This window comes from Marmota marmota, unplaced genomic scaffold (assembly GCF_001458135.2).
Source record: "Marmota marmota marmota unplaced genomic scaffold, marMar, whole genome shotgun sequence".
NCBI lineage: Eukaryota > Metazoa > Chordata > Mammalia > Rodentia > Sciuridae > Marmota > Marmota marmota.
In genome coordinates, this window is record NW_026000261.1 from 13492431 (window position 1) to 13505171 (window position 12741).

Below are 12741 nucleotides of genomic sequence, written 5' to 3' on the forward strand. Positions count from 1 at the left end.
TATATATATATATATATATATCCCTGCATTATATAAAATCATAATGGATTAAAGAAATCAATGATATGATAAAAAATAGATAGCACTCTAACACCTGGAGACTAAACAATTCACTATTAAATTATGAATAGATAGCAGAATAAATCAGGGATGAATTTAAAAAAGAATACTTAATGCTAAATGAGAATAATGATAAATGTATCAAAATCTCTGAGACACCATGAAGGCAGTTCTAAGAGAAAAGCTCAGAGCATTGAGCTCATAAATTAACAGAATAGAAAAATACCAAATAAATAAACTAACATTACATCTCAATGTCCTAGAAAAAGAACAAACCAACACCCAAATCAGCAGAATACAGGAAATAATTAAAATTGAGCTGAAATCAATGAAGTCGAGATTTTTTAAAAAATTTAAAAAAATTCATAAAGTTTGTTCTTTGAAAAAAATCATCAAAATCAAAATTTATAAAACTTTAGCCAAAGTAGCCCAGAAAGAGAAAATGCAAATTACTAAATCCATGATGAAATGGAAATATCTCTGCAGATACTCCTAAAATATGGAGGACAATCAGAAGCTATACTACATACTCTTGTAAGCTAGAAAATTTTGGAAACAGATAAATTTCTAGAGACATAGATCCTACCAAAATTGAAAAAGGAGGATATAGAAATTTTAAAAGATCAGTTTCAAGTATTGAGATCAAAGAAATCATTAAGAGCCAAGTAAAAAAGAAAAGCTAGAAGCATTCTCAGCTGAGTTCTACCAAATCTTTAAATAAGAACTAATACCAAAGGCTGGGTTTGTGGTTCAATGGTTGAGCATTTGTTCAGCATGTGTGTCGTACTGGGTTTGATCTTCTGCACTACATAAAATAATAAATAAATAAAATAAATTTTTATAGAAAATAACTAATATCAATCCTTCTCAAATTATTACATGAAATAGAAAAGCAGGTAACCCTTTCAAACTCATTCTATAAAACCAATAGCATCCTGATACCAAAAAACAGACAAAGGAAATAACTGATAAATGTAGATGCAAAAATTCTCCATTAAGTACTGGCAAATCTCATAAAAAATATTAAAAAGACAATGTGCTATGATTAAGTAGGTTTCTTTCCAGGGATGGAAGTGTTGTTCAACATACAGAAAGTAATAAATATAATCCATCAGATCAATAGACTTAAAGATAAGAATCACATGATTATTTTAATAGATTCAGAAAAGCACTATACAGATTCAATGCAATTCTTATCAAAATTCTAATGACGTTCTTTATGGAAATAGAAAGAGCACTCATGAAATTCATCTGGATAAACAATGAGTCCTAGAGTAGCCAAAATAACCCTTAGCAAGAAAAGTGAAGGAGAAGGCATCACAATAACAGAACTAAAATTATACTACTGAACTATAGTAACAAAAATGGAATAGTATTGGAACCAAAACAGGCAATAAGATCAACAAAACAGAATAGAAGACACAGAAACAAACCCACACAAATACAGTTACCACATACTAAACAAAGGTGCCAATAATAAATATTGGAGAAAAAGCCTCTTCAACAAATGGTGATGGGAAAACTGGAAATGTATGTGTAGAATAAAATTTAATCTCTATTTCTTATCCTAAACAAAATTCAATTCCAAGTGTGTCAAGGACCTAGGTATTAGACCAGCACCCTGCACATACTAGAAGAAATTGTAGACCCCATACTCCAACATATCAACTAAGGAACTGACTTTATAAGACCCCTAAAGTGCAGGAAGTAAAATCAATATTCAATATATGGGTGGTATCAAATGGAAAAACTTCTATATAGAAAAGGAAACAATCAAGAGCATGAAGAGAGACCCTACAGAATGGGAGAAAATCTTTGCCATCTGCACCTCAGATAAGTGTTGATTTGCAGGATATATAAAGAACTAAAAGTACTTAAAACACACACACAGAGAAATCAATAAATGGACAAAGGAACTAAACAGACACCTCAAGAACGAAGAAATATGGTCAACAAATTATGAAAAAAAATAAATATCTCTAGCAAGTACAGAAATGCAAATTAAAACAACACTGAACAGCACTTGCCTTGGCTGTGGGGTGGCAACTGTCTGCTCTTGGTTGCCCATGTGCTGCTGTAGTTACTGCATGCAGACCTGTGACTGGGCTGCCAGTTGCTGGCCGTACTGGCGAACTGCTGGCCTCACTAGACTGGCTGTGCCAGCACCTTCTGCCTGCTCCCAGTTGGATTGCTTGTCCTGCCTAGCACACCCACTGTGTCTGCCGGTGGCTTCTTGCCCAGTGCTCATCACTGGCTGTGACTCTGGTTTTGTCAAAGAGATGGCCAAGAAATTGGACACCAGGGTCTTCACCATGCTGGCTACCATGTTACAGTTCAGGAACCCCAGCGCCCTAAAGCTGCGTGCCTGCTGTTTCCTTTGCCTAAGGCTGTTGCAGACAGACTTCACTAAACTGCACACATTAGCCTCGCACTGAAGTTCACCAAGTCCCACACCAACAGCACTGGTGTGTGAGACCTGGTCAATAATGCAGGCTTCAGTGATGTGGAGCTGTCTCCAATGGCCACATTCTGCAACTACATGGAGGTGAACTTCTTTGACGCACTGTAGCTGACCAAGGGCCTCCTGCAGCTCTCACACCACTCAAAGGGTCGCATTGTGACCGTGGGCAACCCAGCAGGGGACATGCCATATCCGTGCTTGGCAGCCTATGGGACCTCCAAGGCAGCCTTGGCACTACTCAAGGAAACATTCAGCTATAAACTTCTTTCCTGGAGGATCAAAGTCAGTGTCATCCAGCCTGATTTCTTCAAAACAGTTAGTGAGAAATGTGAGTCAATGGGAACAGTTCAAGCAATTAAGATTACATAGAACACTTGCATGGGCAGTTTCTGCATTTGCTGTGCCTGGCCCTGCCCAACCTCAGCTTGGTTGTAGATGCCATAATTGACATGTTGCTGGCATCTAGGCCACACCACCCGCTATTACACAGGCCATTGCCTGGGGCTCATGTACTTCATCCACTACTACCTACTAGAGGGCCTGTGGTGCTACTTCCTACAGAACATTTCCATCAGTCCTTGTCTTCCAGAGCACTGCAGCCTGGCCAGCCTGGCCCTGTTCCTTCCCAGGATACACCCCAGGACCCAAAACCCAACCCAAACCCTCCCCCAGTGTCAGCTCAGTAAGTTAAGTGTATATAAGGCTCAGCTGCTCCAGCACAGGAGGATCTGTGAGCCCTTGGCTCTTCCCTGGATATTATGAGCCTCCAGGTCTACCCTAGAGCATGGCCTAAACAATCAAAGCCCCATCCACTTAAGATGACCACACCAGGCTCAGAAGGCTGAGGTTTTTTCAGTAAGCCTCTGGGTCTCTCTACTGCTTCAAAAGTCCACAAAGATATCCTTGGGCATAGTGTTCCACCCTACAGCTTGTAGAACCCAGCTGAATAGGGAGTTTAGTGCAAGATTTAGCTGTAGCCATTGACAGGACCCTGCAGACAGTGTCTCTGCAAACCAAAAAGAGTGACCGGGTGATTAGGGACCCTTCCAGGATTATTTCTCAGAACCAGTGCCTCAGTGTTGCAATTTCATGGTTAAATTCCAACTATATCTTGACCAGCTCAAGAATTAGAAGCCCAACTTACCTCCCTAAGCCATAAGGAACTGCATAACCAACATGACCAATTGCTACTTTTTAAATAGAGAAAAAAAAAAATATTAGGAAAAAAAATCTGCACTGAGATTCCATCTCACTCCAGTCAGAATGGCACTTTTCAAGACTACAAGTAAAAATAAATGCTGGCAAGGATGTGTGGGAAATGGTACACTTTATACACTGTTGGTGGGACTACAAATTGGTGCAACCACTAGAAAGCAGTATGAATATTCCTCAAAAAACCTGGAATGGAACCACCATTTGACCAAGTTGTCTCACTCTTCAGTATATATCCAAAGGATTTAAAATCAGAATACTACAGTGAGGCAGTTACATCAGTGTCTCTATAGCCCCTCAACTCATAATAGATAAGTTATAGAACCAAAGTAAGTGCTCTTTAAAAAATAATTGGGTAACAAAAAGATTATATATATATATATATATATATATATATATATATATATATATATATATATACACACACACACACAACTCAGTATTGCTCAACCATAAAATAGAGTGACTCTATGGCATTTGCTACCAAATGGATGGATCTGGAGACTAGAGTGAAGTAAGCCAGTATCAAAAAACCAAATGTGCAATGTTTTCTCTGATATGTGGAAGCTAACCCAAAATAAGTAGGGTGGGGGTGAGGGAAAGAATAGAAGTGCAGTAAATTAGACAAAAGGTAATGGAGGAAAAGGATGGAGTATAAGCAAAGGAAAGACAGGGTAATGAATCTGACATAGTGCTATTAAAAAATAAATTTAAACGAAGGATATAAATAGAAAATGTTTTTCACATCTCTATGAAGTGTTCATGCTCTAATCAAAGTGTTTTTACAAAAAATAAATTAAAAAAATACAGTAAGCTAAGCTTAATTCATTATTAAAAGATTTTTGTAAATTGAATATAACTTAAATGTATAATGTTTATAAAGTCCAAAATGGGTATGGCAAAGACTTAGGCCTTCACAATCATTCAGCCCTCATTCACTACTTACCTGGAAGAACTTCCAGTCACACAAGCTCCATCCAAATTAAGTGCCCTACACAGATGTATAATTTTTCAAACATGTTATACCACATTTTATCTGTTTCTTATCTATATTGAGATAAACAAATATTATTCTGCATAATTCCTAAAATATTTACTATTGTAATGTGTTTTACTGGTTTTTTGCCTGGAAGCAATAGTATATACCATATATGTATGTATTAGACTATACCTTCTAGGTTTGTATAAGTATAATTTATGATGTCTGAACAATGATAGAATAAATTATTGATGGATTTCTTAGAATATATATCCATTGTTAAGTGACACATGATTGTAGTTGAATAATAAAACAACATTTTTTTTTCCAGGAGAAGCCACTTATTAAATAAATACATGGGACACAGATAACATTCACTATTTTCATTAATTGTTTTTAGTTTGCCATATAAGGTTTCTCATTTTATTAATATATACAGAATATTTTATAATAGATTATTTTAATAGACTTACTATATATCACAATTACATAAGCACTTGTGTAAGTTTTTCTTATATTGCAATACTATAAACATAGCAAATGAGAGTAAGATATTTTGATACTTCTCAACTACCTACAGTAATTTAACATTTAAAAATTATGAAAATATTCTGTCAGTTTTAAGAATAATTTATTAATCAGAATCATCAAAATATTTTCTTTATAAGTTTTTATTGAATAAACTGTCAATAATTTAAGTGGTCTGCCTTCAGCATATTAGATACTCTGTGTGAGTAGACATTTGTTTTTGCTTTCAATTTATGTGGAATTGGTGCTTACTTTTAAGCTGAATATTCGAGATGGTAAAAGCAGGAAAGATAAGAAACAATAACTACACAAAATTTAATGTATGTATATTAGGGAAGAGTGATAAAGCATCCACATTTCTGCTAATCTCCAGATTCACAGAAACCTTCCTAATTTATAAAAAAATCAGAATTCCTATACACCATAATGTAGACTTAAAATAATATTTTCAGCTGTGTGAAACAGCCTCTTGAATTCTTAAAAATAAAACATTATTTTCTTTCAGGAAGAAATTAGTCATTTAGTTCAATTATCAATTTATTTTCATTCTTCTGTAACTTTACTAAGAAAAAATAGTAAATAGTCTCAAATTGAATTGCTTAATTATGAAGATGTTGTAAAATATCTCAGAAACAATAGAGCGATTTAAATAATTTCTGTCTATCCTTATCTATTCTTATTGGCTTACACTAGGATTTCTTGTGTGTTATTTTATCTTACATATTTAATTAATTATTAAATTCAAAACAAACAAATATTGGAGTGCAATGTAGATCAGTGGTAGAGCAGTTGACTACCATGAATAAGGATCTGTGTTCCATTCTAAACACCACAAAATATTTTAATAATGCAAAATTTACTATAATTTTTATAATGAAAAGTAATGATGAAGTTATAATCATGCTATTTTAAATGGGCTGAAAGAAAAAGGAAGGAGGAAAACTAAAATTAGTTACGTTGTCTATTCAGTTAGATATTTCCATAGATGTTACACAAAACCTAGGAAAAATTAAAATTATAGTCTTAATATCAATTAGAAATATGGAATATTTCTCTTTTTTTCTCCAGAATTTCTTTCTGTGCCTTCAGTTTTGCTTAACCTAAGTAGTTATTTGCTTATCCTATCCAAATATAAGCATGCTTTTCCATTTCATGGGACTCCATTTGACTTATCCTTGAAAGTATTCGGACATTCACAAGTATGGTGGCACCTCTAATAATGAATGCTATAATGTATGCTGCAGTAATATTAACTTGATTACTTCTCTCTTTATGTATATGTATAAAATTACTCCCTCTCTTCTTTATTAATAGTTTTACATTAATGTTTAATTATGTGGCATTTTCTTTGCTTTGATTTATATAATGAGATTGTTCTTCTTTAGATTATTTATATATTATGTACATAGATTATTTAATTTGGGGCCAGCCTTACTTAATTTTAATAAATCTTAGTTACTATATATATATATATGTATATATATATATATATATATATATATATATATATATATATATATAGAGAGAGAGAGAGAGAGAGAGAGAGAGAGAGAGNTATATATATATAAAACAGACACACACACATATATATAATAATGAAATAAAACCAGAAAACAATAGCAAAAAATTATAGAAACCAAATAAACACATGGAGAATGAAATTACTCTTTAAATTAGGAATGGATCATAGAGGAAATGAGAGAAGAAATCAAGAAATTTTTAGAAACAAGTAAGAGCATAGATATAATATAACAAATATCTGGACTGTATGAGTTCAGTTTTAAAATGAAAGCTTATAGCCTGGAGTGCCTACATTAAAAAAATAAGTAAATGAATAAAGCCAGGCACAATGGGACAGGCCTGAAATTCCAGAGGCTCAGGAGACTGAGGCAGGAGGATTACGAGTTCAGAGGCAGCTTCAGCAGAAGTGAGGTGCTAAGCAACTTAGTGATACACAGTCTCTAAATAAAATACAAAATAGGGCTGGGGATGTGGCTCAGGGGTCAATTGACCTTGAATTCAGACTCTAGTAGCCACAGGGGAAAAAAAAAAGAAAGTAGAAACATCTCCCAAAAGTAATATAATGCTAAACTTCAAAGTGCTTGGAAAGGAAAGAAAAAAGTAATTCCAGAATCAGTAGAAGACATTAAAAAATTAAGATCAGAGTTGAAATTAATGAAAAGGAGAATTAGAAAACTACATGGGATCAACAGAAAAAGATTTGATTCTCTGAAAAGGTAAACAAGATGAATAAACCCTTAGTCACACTAACATAAAGACAGAATGGGAATACCCAAATTAATAAAATTTCAGATGAAATAAGAAATATCACCACAGGCATTTCTGAAATACACAGATTCATTGCAAACTATTTTGAAAATATATTCTCCAATAATTTGTAAAATCTAGAAGACATTGACAGATTTCTAGACATGTATGACCAGACCAGAATGAACAAGAAAATTATAGAAATCTTAAATAGAAAAATATCAAGTAATGAAATTTAAATAGCAATTAAAATATTTCCAACAAAGTCCAGAACTAGATGAATGCTCAGCTGAGCCAGTTATTCTTTGAAGAAGAACTAACCAGTATTCCTCAAATTATTCCATGATATTGAAAGGGAGAGAACTCTGAGAAATACATTCTATGAAGCCACTGTAACCCTGATATCAAAACAGACAAAGGCACATCAAGGAAACAAAAATACTGACCAAAATCCCTAATAAGCATAAATGCAAAAATCCTTAATAAAATATTAGCAAACCACACTCAAAAACACATCAAGAAGGTAGTGCACCGTAATCAATTAGGCTTCATACCAAGGATGCAAGGCTGGTTCAACATTCCAAAACGTGTAAATGCAATTCATCTCATAAATAAAATTAATGACAAGAGTAATATGATTATATCAATATGTAAAGAAAGGACATTGATAAATTCCAACACACATTCATGCTAAAAATGTTCAAAATCTAGTAATAGAGTTTACTTACCATAACATAATAAAGGCTATTATAAAAAACACAAAACTCACATCATAATGAAGAGTTAAAAAATATATAAAAAAAAACACTTTACCATAAGACTTCTAGAGCAGATATTCAAATATACAATTCCCTCCCCCAAAATAATTGAATACTTCACCTTATGGCCTTACAAAAGGAAGAATGAAATAATAAATGATAAAAAAGTATTGTAATATAAGATCAATATTCATAAATCAATAGCTTCCCTATACTCCAATAATGATTCTTCTGAGAAAAAATATTAGGAAAAATATTCCATTTATAATAACTTCAAAAAATAAAATAAAATACTTGAAAAGTAACTTAAGCATGGTGAAAGACCTCTACAACTAAAACTATAAAAAAATGAAGAAAGAAATTGAAGAACTTAGAAGATGGAAAGATTATTATATTATTATATAAATTCCATTTTTAGACAAATTTCTTATTGTTTAAAATTATCTAGGAGAATTATAAACATAGCCACTAAAATAGAATAGAAATAAAGGGAGAGAGAAGATACAAAGAGTGATTTCTTTCCCCTTCAATATCAAATAATTTATTTTTAATATATATTGCAGAAACTTATTTGAATTGATGCATGAAAGAAAAAATGTAAATGAAGAAAAATTAAATTATTGCTAAACTACGTTTTAAAGCTTTCAGAAGTTAATTCTATTGATAATGATAAAAATAATAAGGATTCTATCCAACAATGTTTCAGTAAAAACATATCCTAAATTTTTTGTATCAAGAAAGTCCATTTGATCTCCTTCTGATTTGTCCATTTTTTTTTTTTTGAGGACTAGAAACTTATTTTACTTTCCCTACAATACTGATGCTTAAGAGTGTTTAACTACCTCTAAGCAAAAGTGATCTAATGAGAAAACAAAAACAAGAGATCATGCCTTAATCTCTGATGAAGCTTTGCCAAGGTGGTTTTTGTTTGTTTGTTTGTTTATTTGTTTATTTATTAATTTATTTCTGAAACTGGATGTTTTCTCAGCTACCATAAATTTTCAATAGTTTTCCCTGTGATTGATACTAATGTTGCTGTTGGCATTTTATTTCAATTGTGCCAGTTCATTTCCTGAAAACTTGTTAAAGGTCATATGACAGACTGCTTAAATATTTAACACATTCACAAAGATGAATACACTCACTTTGAATAAATAAAGTTAAATGCTAATGAGGAACTAAGTTTAAGATTTGGCTGCTTTAGATGATTAGATTTATATTTAGCAGAAAACAATGGAAAAACATGTTATGTTAGATATGAAGACCTCCAGATTCAAGATTTATAAGCATGATTGTTTCATAAGATACTTTTGAAAAGTTAATAGAATTGACTAAAGATTAATTTACTCCGAAGAAGGTCAATGTTCTGGCCCCTCAAAATTATACAGGTTTATTTAGTATAATTTTGTAAAATGGTCCATATGCATTTTCCATTACAATTTCATGCACCTAGATACAGAAGTAAATTGTATTTTCATTTTTCCTTAATATAAAATATAATTATTTGAAAACATAAAAATTGCAAATATAATACAGATTATTCCACATATTGTAACAGGGGTTCACTTTATGCTTTGACTATATCCCTTGTGGCTTTGAAATATATATATATATATTTTTTTTTTCCTTTTTTCCCAAATTTCTTCTTCCTGATCTTCTCATTCCTGTTCTTTCCTCCCTAATCTCATTTTCTCCAAATCACCTCTTTAACAAAAAAAAAAAAAAAAAAAAAAAAACTGTTTTTGCTGATGGGCAGAATCACAGCCTTTGGGAAAGGAGTCCCCATGTTTCTCCTTTACTAGAAAAGCAATAAACCAACTTTTTCCTTTTACTCAAAACTATGTCTTCATTATTAGATTGGCATCCGGGACAAGAACTAAGCATTTGGCAACAAATCTGGCATCCCAGATGGTACCCAAGAGCAGCCCCTTCTCCAGTTTTCTTGGGCATGTTGGGTACTCCAAGTGACCCTCACTTCCATTCTGAGGATACAAGGTGGCTGGTGAGTTTGTTAAGAGCCCATCACTGGAGAAATTGGTAGTTTGCCTCCAACTGAACCAGAGGAGTTCTTCCTGTGAGTAAAGCAGGGAGGGAGGGAGCATCCCAGCAACTACAGAAGCTCCTTTTGCTTCAAGGAAATCCCAGCTTCTCACCGTGAACTGCACAAGTTGCTCCATCATTTGCTATACATTGAGAAAAAGGAAACTGAACTCAGGAAAGTCACAACATTGTTGGCCATTTGGTAAGTCCTACAGTTTGCATGCTGAGACCCTAGGTTCCATACACCTAGTTCTTCTTTGTGGAAACATCTGGTCTCTCTTTCTGGGGACATCTGGGGCACCAGTGGTGTAGGAGACATGGTTAAGTGGGACTTGAGAACATAGGGATATGAAGTATTCCTTTCTGATCTGTTCTAGGTTCTAATATGTTTGCTGGCCTTGGATTTAGGAATTCCCTCTGGTTGTCTGGTTTGTTTGTATCTGCTACTGCCCACTTTTAAGACATGGCCATTACTGTATTGATTCTATTAGTAGTCTCTTGGGAGAGATCTTAGATGGTCAATTTAAATGTCAGCCATGGTTTTGGAGCTCTCATGGTGTTCTCTCTCTGTGTTTCTTTTTTGTACAATCTTGCAGTTGGAGTTGGTCTTTCAAAGGTAAAGCAAGTAAAACAAATTTGTATGTGCAAGTTTGTCTGTTTTAAAGTTTCCCATATATCATCCCTGGTTTTGGTGATCCTATCTTGTCTTTTTTCCCTATTACTTCCCCTTTAAGAAATGGGACATGCTGCATTTATCTTAAGGGTTGTGTCTTGAACAAAAAGATCTTGGCTGCATGGGCCACCTATAGGTATAAGCCTGCCTAAGAAAAAGAGGGTTTACTATAATACAATATGGCTTTTAAATTGTTTTTCTGGATTATTGTACAATTTTGATGTTGAAGTTGGTGCCTCAGGGGTAAAGTATATAGAAGAGATTCTGTATGTACAGGTATTTATGCAGTTGCATTATAACGGGTCTGAACAGTCAGAAACTAAGTTGAAGGTGCCAAAAAGCACTGCCTCTGATGTGCAAGGATAGAAGGACACCAGAAGAAATGATTAAAAGGATTTCAATCTTTTAAACCATGTGCTGGCACTGCCAGCACGATTTCTCAGCCTGGCCCCAGGCAGATCATTTCACTGTGGTCAAGCACACTAGTCTTAAACTGGGGGGAAATTCCCAGAAAAGCTGTCTGAGCTGTAGAAAACGGCCAAAGAAAATCTGACCTCTTTTCTGCCTTCTAGGCCTTTTTACCCAAGGAGGGTGAAGGTTCATGGCTATAAGGATGTGGCAGTAGTTTCCAGCACTATCAGTTTATGACCTCTGGACAGGAACAGTTTCCCCTTTTAAGATCTGACAGGAGAGCCCTTTTGGCCAGGGAATACTCATCACTGGGGCAAAACAATTCTTGCTATAATAGTATCCTAACAAACTCAATGCCTGGGGAGATTGGCAGAATACATAACTGCACCCAGAAAGGAAAAAAGACAGAAACTGATGCCAACCTGTAGGCAGCCTCAGCACAGGAGTCTTTAAGGAGGCCCAAAGAAAAGGATGGAAAGGTCCTCCTCCATTGCATATTAGTATGTCTAGTATAAGAAAAAGGTCCAAAAGGAACCTCTAAGTACAATTGACATTGGAGGACTCAGTGAAAGTTGATGACATTGTGATAATGATGACATTGTGATAATGATGACAGATACAGGTCAAGCTCAAAAATATTCTGTGATCCAACCCTTTGAATGCAACCTGGGAGAAAAAAAAAGATTAAGGCACAGATTTTTTTTGTATATGCTGGATTGTCAAATTCTCTCCTGGGATAAAATTTTTTTGTCTAAATTAAAAACACCAATACCAATCATAAGAACAGTTTCAGAATCTGAATTTAAGAATGAGTTCAAACTAGAGAAGATAAAAGAAAGTTATAGGTATGGAAATCTATTTTAGTATGGGAAATTAGAAGCTATCTTGTTTTCAGGATTTATTGCCTTTATTGGAATGAAAGAAAAGGCTGGTTATTTTCTATTTTATAATATTTTTTAAATTACAAAATCAATATTTACATGGATAAGACTCTTGGATAAAAATGCAAATATAATAGCAACAATGGCAAGTGTATAACAAAAGTGACCAAAGTATCATTTTGCTCAAACTTGATGTTAAATTTGTTTCTTATTTAAATTCAATATTGATTTAAAATAAAAAATGTTGTTTATGTGACACATTGTGATAATATTTTCCCCTGTAAAATTTTGAATTTTAGTCTACAGATTGAATATTTATATATCTGTCTTAAAAATTATATAAAATGTATACAGATGTCTAATTGACATCCGAATCAAATACAATTATAGCAATTCACACAAATTAAAGATATTTATTGAATATAAAAGTTAATATCAAATGGTGTTACATTGTGCTGATATATGAAACC

General features: G+C 33.5%; 1 pseudogene; it reads left to right on the forward strand.

The window, feature by feature from the left end:
- Positions 1-3207, forward strand: part of LOC107152469 — a 4416-nt pseudogene extending 1209 nt beyond the window's left edge.
- Positions 3208-12741: the final 9534 nt, after the last annotated feature.